The sequence below is a fragment of the Protopterus annectens genome, chromosome 7.part1, assembly GCF_019279795.1.
Source record: "Protopterus annectens isolate FY-2018-M chromosome 7.part1, PAN1.0, whole genome shotgun sequence".
Taxonomy (NCBI): Eukaryota; Metazoa; Chordata; order Ceratodontiformes; family Protopteridae; genus Protopterus; species Protopterus annectens.
This window is the reverse complement of record NC_056740.1, coordinates 326,273,623-326,285,728: the sequence shown is the minus strand read 5'-3', so window position 1 is coordinate 326,285,728 and position 12,106 is coordinate 326,273,623. Positions and strand designations below refer to the sequence as shown.

Below are 12,106 nucleotides of genomic sequence, written 5' to 3'. Positions count from 1 at the left end.
CCCAAAAGAAAAATCCTCAGGAGGGGAAGCAAAGGGAATGGAGTCTTCTGCATCAGAATCTTCATAAGTAGATAAGGGCAAATCCAGATCATCAGAAGAATCAGAAAAAACAGAATCCTGATCAGAAGATTCATAATCAACTTCAGTCCTAGGTCTCTTAGAAGGGGGGGGGGATTGGCTACCCCTAATTAGAGTTATTAGATCTTCAGCCATTCTTATCATTTGTTTTTTAGGCATAGAGAACTGAGCATGTGGCCTGGGTGTCGGTTTTTTAGGTATGGATCGAGATTTAGGCCTAAGTAAAGAAGGAGGCGTCAGTTTAATATGCAAGTCCATAGGCCTGAATATACCCTCAGAAGCCAGTGCCTGCACAGCGGCTCCGGACCCATCCAAGGTAGAGACATCCACGGATTCCATAGTTGAAGCATCTCGCGGCATACCGGACTCCGAATGGGTCTCAGTAGAGGCCTGCGAATCAGAAGTAGCGGGTATCAGGGACTGCAAAAGCACCTCACTGAGTACCAGCGAACAGGCGACTGGCTTAGGAGAAGCGTCGTTGGCAGTTTTGGACCTCGGCGGCCTCTCTCTGCCTTTATCTTTGCATTTTTTCGGTATCCTGGTAGTTGGATGGTTAACCAACGCCATTTCTGGATAATTAAACAGATAACCAAAATATTTAGAGGTGAAAATATACAGACGACAGATAGTGCGCTGATTAAATAAAGCACAAAACCGACAGCGAGGTACGTTGTGGTCAGGTCCTAGGCAAGGAATACAGTACGAATGAAAATCTTTATGAGGTATTTGCGATCCACAAGTAATGCAATTATTAACTTTTTCTGACATCGCTAAGGAGCACGAAAAAGTTTCCCCAATGGGGTACTTAGCTTTAGTTGAAGACTTCTGTTCTGAAACTCAAAAATGAAAATTTCAGGAGGTGGCCGACCGGCACTTGCGAACTGCTTCTGCTTCAGGTACCGCACGGCAAGAAAGATTGATGTAATGGCATCGGCTGCATGTTTTATACCCCTGATGACCTGACGTCATGGAAGAAGGGACAGCAACTGACGCAGGACCCAAGACTTTGTTAATCAGGTCGACCGAGGGCTACCTGCAAGCAGATAACCCAAATATAATGACTGCAACAGTGAAACACGAAGAACATCTGCAAAGCCTCAAACTGAAAGGCCCTACAGAAGGTGAAGGTTGGAGAGAAGATCACTGATTCCCACTTCCATCTCTGCAGGCCCTATAGAAGGTGGTGAAGGTTGGAGAGAAGATCACCATTTCCTACTTCCATCTCTGCAGGCCCTATATGAAGTATGATGTATTGGCAGAGCCAGAAAAATAATCAGAGACCACATTGATCCTGCACATGGTCTGTTCTCTTGCTTATCTTTAGGAAGATGATACCATAGTATGTGTTGCAAGTCCTCCAGGTTTAGTAGGAACTTCTTCCATCATGCTATCAGACTGTTGAACTCTACAACATATCAATAGCTGGTGATCAGAACAATCAGTAGTACAGCTACCTTCTTGTGCAATACCTAGATCGAGCTGCTTTAACAGTGCAATCAGTAGTAATTGAACATTACATACAATACACTTGTGCTATTCTGTATACTTTGTGCAATAACTGCTTTTCCATATGTGCAATATTTGATGAAGGCTGCTACCAGTGTTATAGATGTATCTCAGATCTTGTCAGTCTTGTTTAGTATATGTATATGTTACTGTACTGTTATATGTCCTTGTTATTCTCTGCAGTTTTATGTGATACATGCACTTGGAACCGAAGCAACCTAATTTCGTTTAACTTGTACTGTGTGTGGGTCTGAATGACAATAAAGTTTACTTTGAAGTTTCCCATGCCAGCCTGCAGAATTCACAGGTCCATGGTGACTGCTCTCCAACCCGAGGCAAATTGGAGAACTAGCTTCCACATGTAGACCTGCAGGGCAGCCAGAATTGTGGCAGTGGTGTCAACCAATCACACTTAGCACACACAGCTGGGGAAGGCAATGTGACTGATACCTGGGAGCTCATCCTACATGGTGCATTGTTCTCTGGATACGGAGTAGGTCTAGAAAAAAAGCAACTCAATGTGCATTATACAGACCCTCTGGAGTAGTCAATGTCTATTTCTTCTTTTGAAGGTTTTTGACAAAGACATGGAAGCTTGCCTAGTTGGAATGTCAGTCTTAAAGGGGGAAGAATCCAGAATGGTCCTGCCCATTCCTCTCAACCTCTTAGAGCAAGAAGTTTGGACAAAGCCATAAATAATTGGGGGACAAAGGCCAAAAAATAGGGACAGTTTTTTAAATACTGCTCTTACAAACTTAGAAAGTTGATAGAATAAAAGGTATTACATTAGCACAAATTTTCAGAAGGGTACGAAGACAGAAACTCAAATCTCTGTCTTTATTTTCTGACTTTATTCTTCAATGATTTGCAAATGATTTGCCACAAAACCACAATTTTAAGAGAAACTAACCAAAACTAAGAGGCAAAAATCTGAACATTATGCAAAAATATGTACACAGTTGAGAGGTATGGTCCTGCCTAAGCCATCCCTGAAGGAAGAGAGCCTAAGTCTTACCATCAGGTATGGGCACATACATGAACCTGCTGCCCTTGTCACAATGAAATTCAGTCAAAAATTACAGCAGGTTATTATGGACACAGCAGAAGCCACATTATAGATTTTTCTCACAGTCTCCTTGGTATAACATTCAGGAAGTTATGTTAGATTTTTCAGAGACATCTAAGGGACTGATGGCTCAATATGGAAGAGAAAAGCCATCTCTTGCCCACCCTATGCCAACATTTTAATGCCCTATCCAGTTGCAAGTATAAAGGTAGTGTAAATTACAGTACTAATACTAGACCAAAGAGATAAAGTAACCCTTTCTGGGATGCTAATGCAGGATATCAATCCAGTCTACTGGACTTTGTAGTTTCACGTTATCAAAAGCAAAGAAAACTGAATCTAGATGCATCTAAACTGCAAAACGTGGCCTACTCAGAGAGAGGTTCTTTGAAGAGGAAAAGTAACAGGTATGCCCATGGTGGATTCGTAAGCCTAAGAGCTTTCTCAAAGGAGTTGAGGTCTTGAGGAAAGGTCTCAATATATGTTCTGTGTCTCTGACAAGGTTCCCAAAATCCCGCCTCATAAGGGGAATACTGATGAACAAGCAGACATTTGTGCAAGGAAAAGAAATGCCACATAGTTATCAGGCATAAGGAGAATAGGCTACAACATTTAAGGTAACACGTGTTGAATGCAATGCCTGGTTATGAGAAAACTGAATGGGTTTACAACATAATACAAACCTAATGGTGTTGCTTATGTAAGAAAGATAACATGAAAACTGAGCAGATACAGATCACAATATCTGAGCAGTCACTGTGGGCTCAACAGGAAAGAGAAATTTTGAAATATGCTAAGCTGGGGATATCCGAAGAGGACATTCCAACAGCTTACCCAATGCAGGGGGCTTTCAAAGTCAGATCTTTAGGGAAAATGACTTAGCAGGTTCAAAGAGGGGTATGGAAACATGCACTCCCAATACTAGGTAAACTACAATGAAGTCTTTTGCATTGAGTAACTGCTGGGATTTTCTCTTTTATCATCTTCAATTTGGCAACATATTTTGCCCCAACACTCAGAAATACATGCCTCTTTCTCTCTTAGCATTCACTTAGCAGCAAGCATCACTCTAAAACAGAATGCCTGGCCCCTGCCTTAACTGTGTAGCTCTAAAACATCCCTTCAAATTAGTTAATCCTAAATTACCTTGTTCTAGTGGAAGGATCATCTTATCCTACTTTACTCTTGCCCTCTTCCCTTTCCATAAAAATGCCTTCTACTCTATTATTTTTGTTGTCCACAACTTCTCCCTAGTTGACAAAAATATACCTGACCAGTATATAAAACTAAAGGGACTAAAAACATTTTCACAGCTTGTATTCTACAATCCATATCTATACACAAAAGCTTCCAGTTTTTCAGTATTTGCACATATCCTTAGCTGCCAAAGCATAAGCCTTTTTAAGCTATACTACTAAATACTTCATCTTATCACATCCCCATAAACGAGTATTGATGCCAACAATTTTTTCATAAACATTCTTTAATGCTCTTTAATAATTTTCATCTATAAATAATTTACATATTTCTGTTAAATTCCCATTTTTTTAACAAGAAACATCTTTACTAAATTATCACGTGTGACATGGGCAATCTTCCATTTATATAAATGGAACAAACCATACTGACACAACTTCAGTAGCAAACATTATACATTACAAACCATGTCAACAGACCCAGTTGCAAACATTATACATCACTTATAATCTCTCCAGTCATTGTCAAACATTACATAGCTCGTTCATATCTTACCTTCTTTTAAACTTCATTCTTCTACTTAATGTATTGTTCCCACAATTCCCGTTTTTCCTATGTAAATTGCTTTTCTAAAGATCCAAAATCCAGTTGTTTTATCTTACTATATTCCACATTTCTAGTAAAGTTGGTTTACACTTTGATTTCTATTTTCTAGTAATTGCTTTCTTGGCAAACATTAACTAGACTATGCATGGCCTTACTATATCTAGACAATTCTGATTCTGCATCACAGCTCAAAAAGATAATTTCCTTAGTCACACCAAATTTGCTCACCCAGCATCTCCGCCAAAGCAGTCTGCAAGGAATCTTTAAAGTCTGCCAACTAATTACACTTCCAGAAAATATGTCCTTAGTTACCTTTTACTTCCCCATCACTGGACAGCGCAGAAGTGCAGTGGTAGCATTGTTGCCTTACAGCAAGAGATTCTCAGGTTCAATTCTTGGCTGGGGTGCCTTCTGTGTCGAGTCTGCATGTCCTCCCTGTTTTTGTGTGGGTTTCCTCCCACTTTGCAAAGACATGTGTCTGGAGCATTTCTCTCCAGGCTTCCACTGAGAAATGGCTTTGTTCTAAGTCGGACTTTCCTGGTTAACAAATGTTAAATACATAAATCATACCTCCAACATTTGCTGTCTACCTGAGGAAAAATTCTTTTGAGTCTACTTGGGTATGTAAACACTTCCAAGCAAAGATCCTAAATTTTCTAGACTTTGTTGCATATTTGGGAGACATACATATATCTCCCCATTGTTTCTTTGCAAATTACTTATCCAGTCTCTCTACCCAATCCTTTCTAACCTTGTCTAATTGATTCTTGTAGTTATTATGCAATATTTTATATGCTCTACTAACTAATCCCTTTCTAAAGGTAGCTTTTGTTCTAGATTCTACTAAAAACTCTAATCAGTGCTGGTCTTTCATTTAGGACACCCCTATTTCTTTCTCTTTGCCTATACTCTGATATCAGTCCTTGATATGGAAGGCAGTCTCTAACATGCAGTCCAAATAAATTATTGGCATCTTCCCATTCTGTTACCTTTCCCTCTCTAGTTATTTGCTCTCAATACCTTGATTACTTTGCCAGTTTTTCTCCAATAAATTCCAGCCCCCTCTTGCCTATTGTCTGCATCCCTAATTGCAGTTATTCCTATCGACAAAATCTCCTTTCTCCATTCCCGTGTTAGCTTAGTTCTTAGAATACTTTCTGCTACTTTAAAAATAATATTCTGTATGAATATTATTATTTTCCTTAAAGGTCTGCATCCAAGTCTCGCCTTATTTCTTGAGCTTCTCCCAGTTTCATCATCATCAAATTCCACTTTGAATTAAAGTTTTCTGCTATGTATAGGAGCCTTAACTTTCACTCAGCTATTACACCTCCTAAATGTGTGAAAAGTTTAAGTATCTAGTCTCTACTAATTCCTATATCTGCTTTGCACCCACTGCATGAAGTGTCCTATATATAAGTTTTGCTAGATGAAAACTACTCATATGGAATGTTCTCATGTATATACTCTGTATTGCTTGCATAATATCTTTGATTTGAGAATGATTATTTATGTACTGTTTTTTTTCACCAGTTGTATAAGTTGCCAATAATATGTACTAAATGTCTTTATCAATGTAAATTCTGTATTGTATGTGAAATGTCTTCCGGGACTCCACTGAAAATGGGCACTTCTGGCCCAGCTGGACCATCCCAGTAAACAAATGCAAACAAATAAATAAATAAATGTGTTGCTTTGAATTATCCCTTCAAATTGTGTAATCCCAAACCTCCTTGTTCAACTGAAAGAATCCATGTATTCCACTTGACTCTTGCTGTCTTTTCCTCCCAGATAAAATCCTTCAGCTCTTTATTAATTGCTATCAACTTCTCTTCTGGTTGATAAAAATATACCTGACCTGTGTACACGACTAAAGGGACTTAAAACATTTTAACTGTTTGTATCTTACTATTGATATCCATAAAAAAGAGCTTTCATTTTCTCAGTTTTTGTATTATCTTTTGTTTAGTCTCTACCCACATATCCTTAGCTGCCACAATGGAATAATTTTTAATCCATACTCCTAAATAATTCATTTTATCATGTCCTGATAAATATGGATATTGCTGAACTATTTTGTGTTTGGGTACATAATTTACCACTATTGCCTTTGTTGTAGCTTAATTAATTTTGTATCCCAAAAAGATTTGAAACTGTCTCAAAATGTACCACAACACTGTAATGTGTTATAAAATAATATAATCTGTAAATAGAGCCATATCTTCTTGACTACGATAGCAATTATATCCTTGAATTTCTAAGTCCTTGATTTTCTTTGTCAATGTTTCTAAACATAATGCAAATAACAAAGGGGAGACAGGACACCCCTGCTTGGTTCCTCTGCTCAAACATTATCAGAGATGAGTCCTCTCACTTTAATTTTCACCTCCGATGCCTCATATATCCTCCTAATCAACCTTATAATTTTATCAGGGATGCAAATGCTTCTACTGCCCTACTTATAAAATGCTTTCTCTGCATCAAGAACCACAAACAGTTGTGATATTTTCTTACATTCTGCTTCCTTCAGGATCATCAATGTTCTGTTAACATTGTCAAATGTTTGCCTTCCCTCCACAAAACCAAACTGATCTGTATCTATCAATTTTTGGCATCACTTTTGCCATTCTTTTAGCCATTAAAGACAAACACTTCACAATCATGGTTTAGTACTGAAATGGGCCTGTATGAAGCTGAATCTAATGGATCTTTACCCTCTTTAGGTATTACAGCAACCACTGCTTTCTTCCAGGATATTTGTACTCCTCCTCAAGTTACTGTTACACAAAACCTTCCAGATCTGTATCATCCCCCATCCCCCCCCCCCCCACCCAGCTTCCAAACTTCCAAAGGAGTACCATCTAGTTCCTGGGGACTTTCCTCTACATTGGTTATGCATCATCATTTTTATCTCATCTCCTCCTATCCTGTTAGTAACTGACCCTCATCTACTTCTAACTTTGGCATATTTAATACTTCCATAAACATTTCCATTTGTACCTTTTCCTGATTTTCATACTTCTCTATTTATACAGACAGTCACAGAATTTACGAAATAGTTCTAAAAGTTCTACAGGATCTTGTTATCTTCCTAAGCCTGGCAACAGCCCTTTCTACTTTCTGTTGCCCGAGTTGTTGTGCTGAGAGATTTTGTGGTCTAGAATTATCATAAAAAATAGTTGCTTAACAGCAATTTTTCTAAACTCATGCCTATTATCGAGGTAATCCCTTATCTTCTGTTTAGCATTCTGCAGTTGGCTCCTCCTCTTGTTCTGTAGGATTCCCCCTATTTTGCAATACATTCACATTTGTTAGTCCCTCTAAATTTTTGTTGCTTCTTAACCATATCTCTCTCGCTTTTATTTCCACCCTGTGGGGTGCATAACAATACCTTCAATTAAATGCACATGTTCCTGTGAAATGTTAATTCTGTCCAGCCTAACCCAGTTTTTGTACCTTGGGAATAATATGTAAATTCACCCCAAACACCCAGTACTGAATTCACATTTTCCATGCCAAATATTTTCATAAATTTCTTCAAAAATCTGCCTTCCTTTGTTATATTTTCCCTTCTGGGCCCTGCAGATTCATCTTCACTGTTGCAGATCAAATTCCAGTCCCCACCTATAAGAAATATTCCTTGCTGATAGATGATTATTTATCCTAGAATTTTTTAAGCTCCATTACAGCAGTTTTTGGTGGAATATAAATACATGCCAGCGTAATCCTCTTCCCTTTTATCATCTTTTTTATCCTCTTCTATCACTATTGGAGCTCATCTTGCAATTAATATAAGCACTCCTCTTTTCCTCTGCACCAGGTATTCCACTGCATAACCATCCTGAAAACCTTTACCAAATTCACATGTTCAGTTCTTTCAAAGTGCGTCTCCTGTAGCATAGCAATTTGCACTCTATATTTTTAATACAGTTCACTACTACTGCTTTTTTATATTTATCTGTGAGACTACTGATGTTTAAAAACATTATAGAAAGCAATTTTCTTGAAACGTTATTATTCCCACCTTTTATGTCCAACAGCTTTTTTTTTTTAAATGTCTGGTTCCAGTTTTTGTGTTATATGCATATAGTGTTGGAAGTTAATATTTTAGACAGCTGTTTCTTGTCCTGTCCATTTTCAGCCTATGCCACATGTACTACATAACTTTCAGTTTTATTGAAAGCCCTAAAAAAAACCCCAAAAAAACACCAATACCTCCCTAAAACCTATTAGCTTAACAATAACAAACAAAACTAAGTAATCTTCAAATACTGAAGTGTACCCTACTAATAGAACATATGTTTCAAACTAACAGCCATACACACACACAGACTTGATATATCCTAAAAGAAAGTTTATTTGTGCTAAGATGCACAGTACAACCTGTGCTGCTAAGTGCTGTCTGGCTTTGTTTTATCTTTACAGCTCTCTAGGCTGGGAAAACACTTGAATGCTTTCAGAAAACATTTTCTCCAAGCCATTTCTCTATCAGATCGTCTCCTACAGAGATAAGAACCAGACAAAAATGCCAAGCATACATCTGTTTACTAGAAAAAAAACCCATATTCAATATTCTTTTTCATTTACTTGCTTTCTCTTAAAACTTGTTGCTAGATTAAGCCTTAACCCAGCCATTCTCCTATACAAGAATGAGAAAAAGTACATTATGTTTTCTTTTGTCATGCTATTTTAACCAGATTATTCATTTTTTTACATTGCAGTGCCTACATTTCTTAAAACTGAACAAGATGGGAGAAAAAAAACAGAAGCACCTATTTTAGCATCCCCAATTACACTTAAAATAACAGAGAAAAACTTTACTTTATAGCATATGCAAAAAAAATCACGCACGATTAAAATAGTACCATTTAGAAAAAAATGTGTTTCACTTATAGTTAACTTTCTCCCTTCTCCTCTCCTGAGTATTTTTCCAAACATTAATGACATGAAGTAGGGCATATGCTTAACAGTCCACTATAATTATAACAAAGTCCAATATTTCCAGATTTTCTTGTTCTGTCATGTTTCACAAATACAATTATTGCTTTGTAATTCCACATTTGTCAATTTCCCAAGTTACTGGTTTTATTCTTGTTCATCTCCATCTCCCAAAGCTCATCTCTGTTTCATTTCCCACATACTCTCGATTCTTCTAGTCGACTCTTGTGTTTTTCCTTCTCTCAAACATTTTCCATTGAAACATTGGAAAAGATTTCACTGCTACAGTCTCTCTGTGGTCTTTATTAGCAGAAGAACAAGAAGCAGAAACTCCTTCTGTTTAGCAGCTCACCTTTTGTTGGACAAAATTTTCTATTTCTTCCTTAGCATGTACTTCATCAAAAAATGACTGTCCCTCCAGGGAAAAATATTTTGAATATAGTTGGTGCAGCAGTTTGAAGCTCACATCATTTATTTACTGCCACTTTAATTGACATGCTTTACTATCCAGTTGACTGTCTCAATCCTCATGTTTGAGTGCAGAGGGTTTTTTTGGGGAAGAGAGATTTATTACCAGCACAACACTGTTAATAGTGCCATCCTATAGAATAATTCATTGTGTATGTTTATGGTATTTTCTTTTTATTCAACATGATCAGCACCAGTGGACTTCAGTATGGCTGAATGTAAACCATTCCTATTTACCCCATACAAATCTCCAGCACAAATTCTCCATTAGCACAAAAAAAATCTATTAAGGGCATAACCAAAGTTTACACCTTAACATTATCCTCATTACACATAGTGGAAACTGATGATTTTTCTAAGATGTTCTCTTGGAGTTTCCACGGTCTAGTTTAAAACTTCTTAGCAGTGTCAGAGACTTAGGATTTTTTTATTTTCTGTCCCTTGAACTATATTCTTATACACCAACAATGAAGTGTTTTAACTTAAACTAGTATGCTGGGTATGCACTTTCCAGTGTTGTCATTCTTAATCACAGATCCTGCAGGGAGTAGCTGTGCCCCATTTACCCTCTCCAAAACTGGGCTCCATTCACTCCTCTACCCTACATTTATGCTGACCATTATCTCCACCCACAATTATTATCTCAACCTGTTCTTCCTCTGTTACCTCTAGCATCTACTCACTTCTCATCATATAATCTGCCACAATGAAACTCTACCCACTTCATCTTCATTTTTTTCCACTCCTTAACTATAAGCTTCCTTACCCATGTTTCAATCTATATTTACTCTGTGTATTTACCATATTCTATTCAAATTCTTAGGTTTATAATAACCCTGAGCCACATCATCAGTTTTCCAGCTATCATTTTTTTCTTTTGCATACTTTGCCAAAATTTCCTCTTTTTATAACTATAGCATGCTACTTTAAAGTCTATTTCCCACCCCCTCAAAGTACACCACACCAATTTCTCATCTCAGATTTAGGCTTTTCCTTTTCATTAGTGCTCCACTCATTTATTTCCAAAAAACATCTAAACTACTATCCTGCACTTAGTAACTACCCTAGTTCACAGCATACAAGTAACCTTCCCTTTGTCAACCTTACAGACCTTGCAGTTTCTTCTCAATCTAAGCACACAGACACCTACACAAATATTAGGAATTATACTACAGTTACTTCATGATTTAACAAGGGGGGCAATTACTTTTTCACATAGGGCCATGTAGGTTTGGGTTGTTTTGTTCCCTTTATAAATAAAATCATCACTTAAAAACTGCATTTTGTATTTACTTGGGTTATCTTTGTCTAATATTTACATTTGCTTGATGATCTAAAAAATCGAAGTGTGACAAACATGCAAAAAAAATAACAGGAAGGGAGCAAATACTTTTTCATTGCACTGTGCCTGTCTTTCCAAACCTTTCTGCTGATGCTGCAGAAAAGGTATAGGTCCTTAGGTTGAGTAATTTTGATGAAATCTGACTTGCTGATATGCAGTAAATCCATTATTGTGTTGGGAGGATGGCTTGCTTGACAGACATAGTAAAACTCTAACGTTCAGAAAGAAACATTAAACTTCTGGAATTGGAATACACTCCAAAAACTGTCAGAAATATGCTCACAACTCTCCCCTTTAGATGATATGGTATTTGAATCTAACAAAATCTTTCTAAACATTCTCAGTGTACATGTCCTTCTCAGAACCTAAAGAATTAATGCAACCCATGGCTATCTAAAAAAAAAAAAAAAAAACAATGCAACTCCAATGGAGAGGGAAAAGGCTTGGAAGGCTCAGGCACAGAGTAAGATCCAGAAGAAATTACAACATTATGCATATCTTAGAAATTAGGTTCAATATTTAACAAATCTGGAAAAAATCCTCCTGCACCACATTTAAAATATATTTCAATATAATTATACAGTTTTTTTCAGCATCGGCTAACAAACTATTAAAATCTGAGTAAACTAGCCATCCTATCTTACCCTCATCAAAGCAAAGTGATAGCTTTTTGTTAGTCAATTCAACTCTCATTTTATAAAATAGTAATATCTTTAACAACACAGGCATCAAATAACCACCAAAATCTCTCTTCAACCAGCTCCAGTCCCACCACAACTATCAAAAAGCATCTTCCTAAATTAAAACCTACATCAATATCCCCTGCCAATTTACCATCTGATTACATTAAGATCATAGCAGACTTATCTGCACTCCAACAAACTACCCCATTAATGAAAACTATA

The 12,106-nt window shown here is 37.2% G+C and overlaps 1 protein-coding gene across 1 annotated transcript in view; it reads right to left on the bottom strand.

Moving 5' to 3' along the window:
- The window catches only part of QARS1 (glutaminyl-tRNA synthetase 1), a 1,547,311-nt gene that overhangs the window by 406,667 nt on the left and 1,128,538 nt on the right, over window positions 1–12,106 (bottom strand). The gene's annotated exons all lie outside the window — the stretch shown is intronic.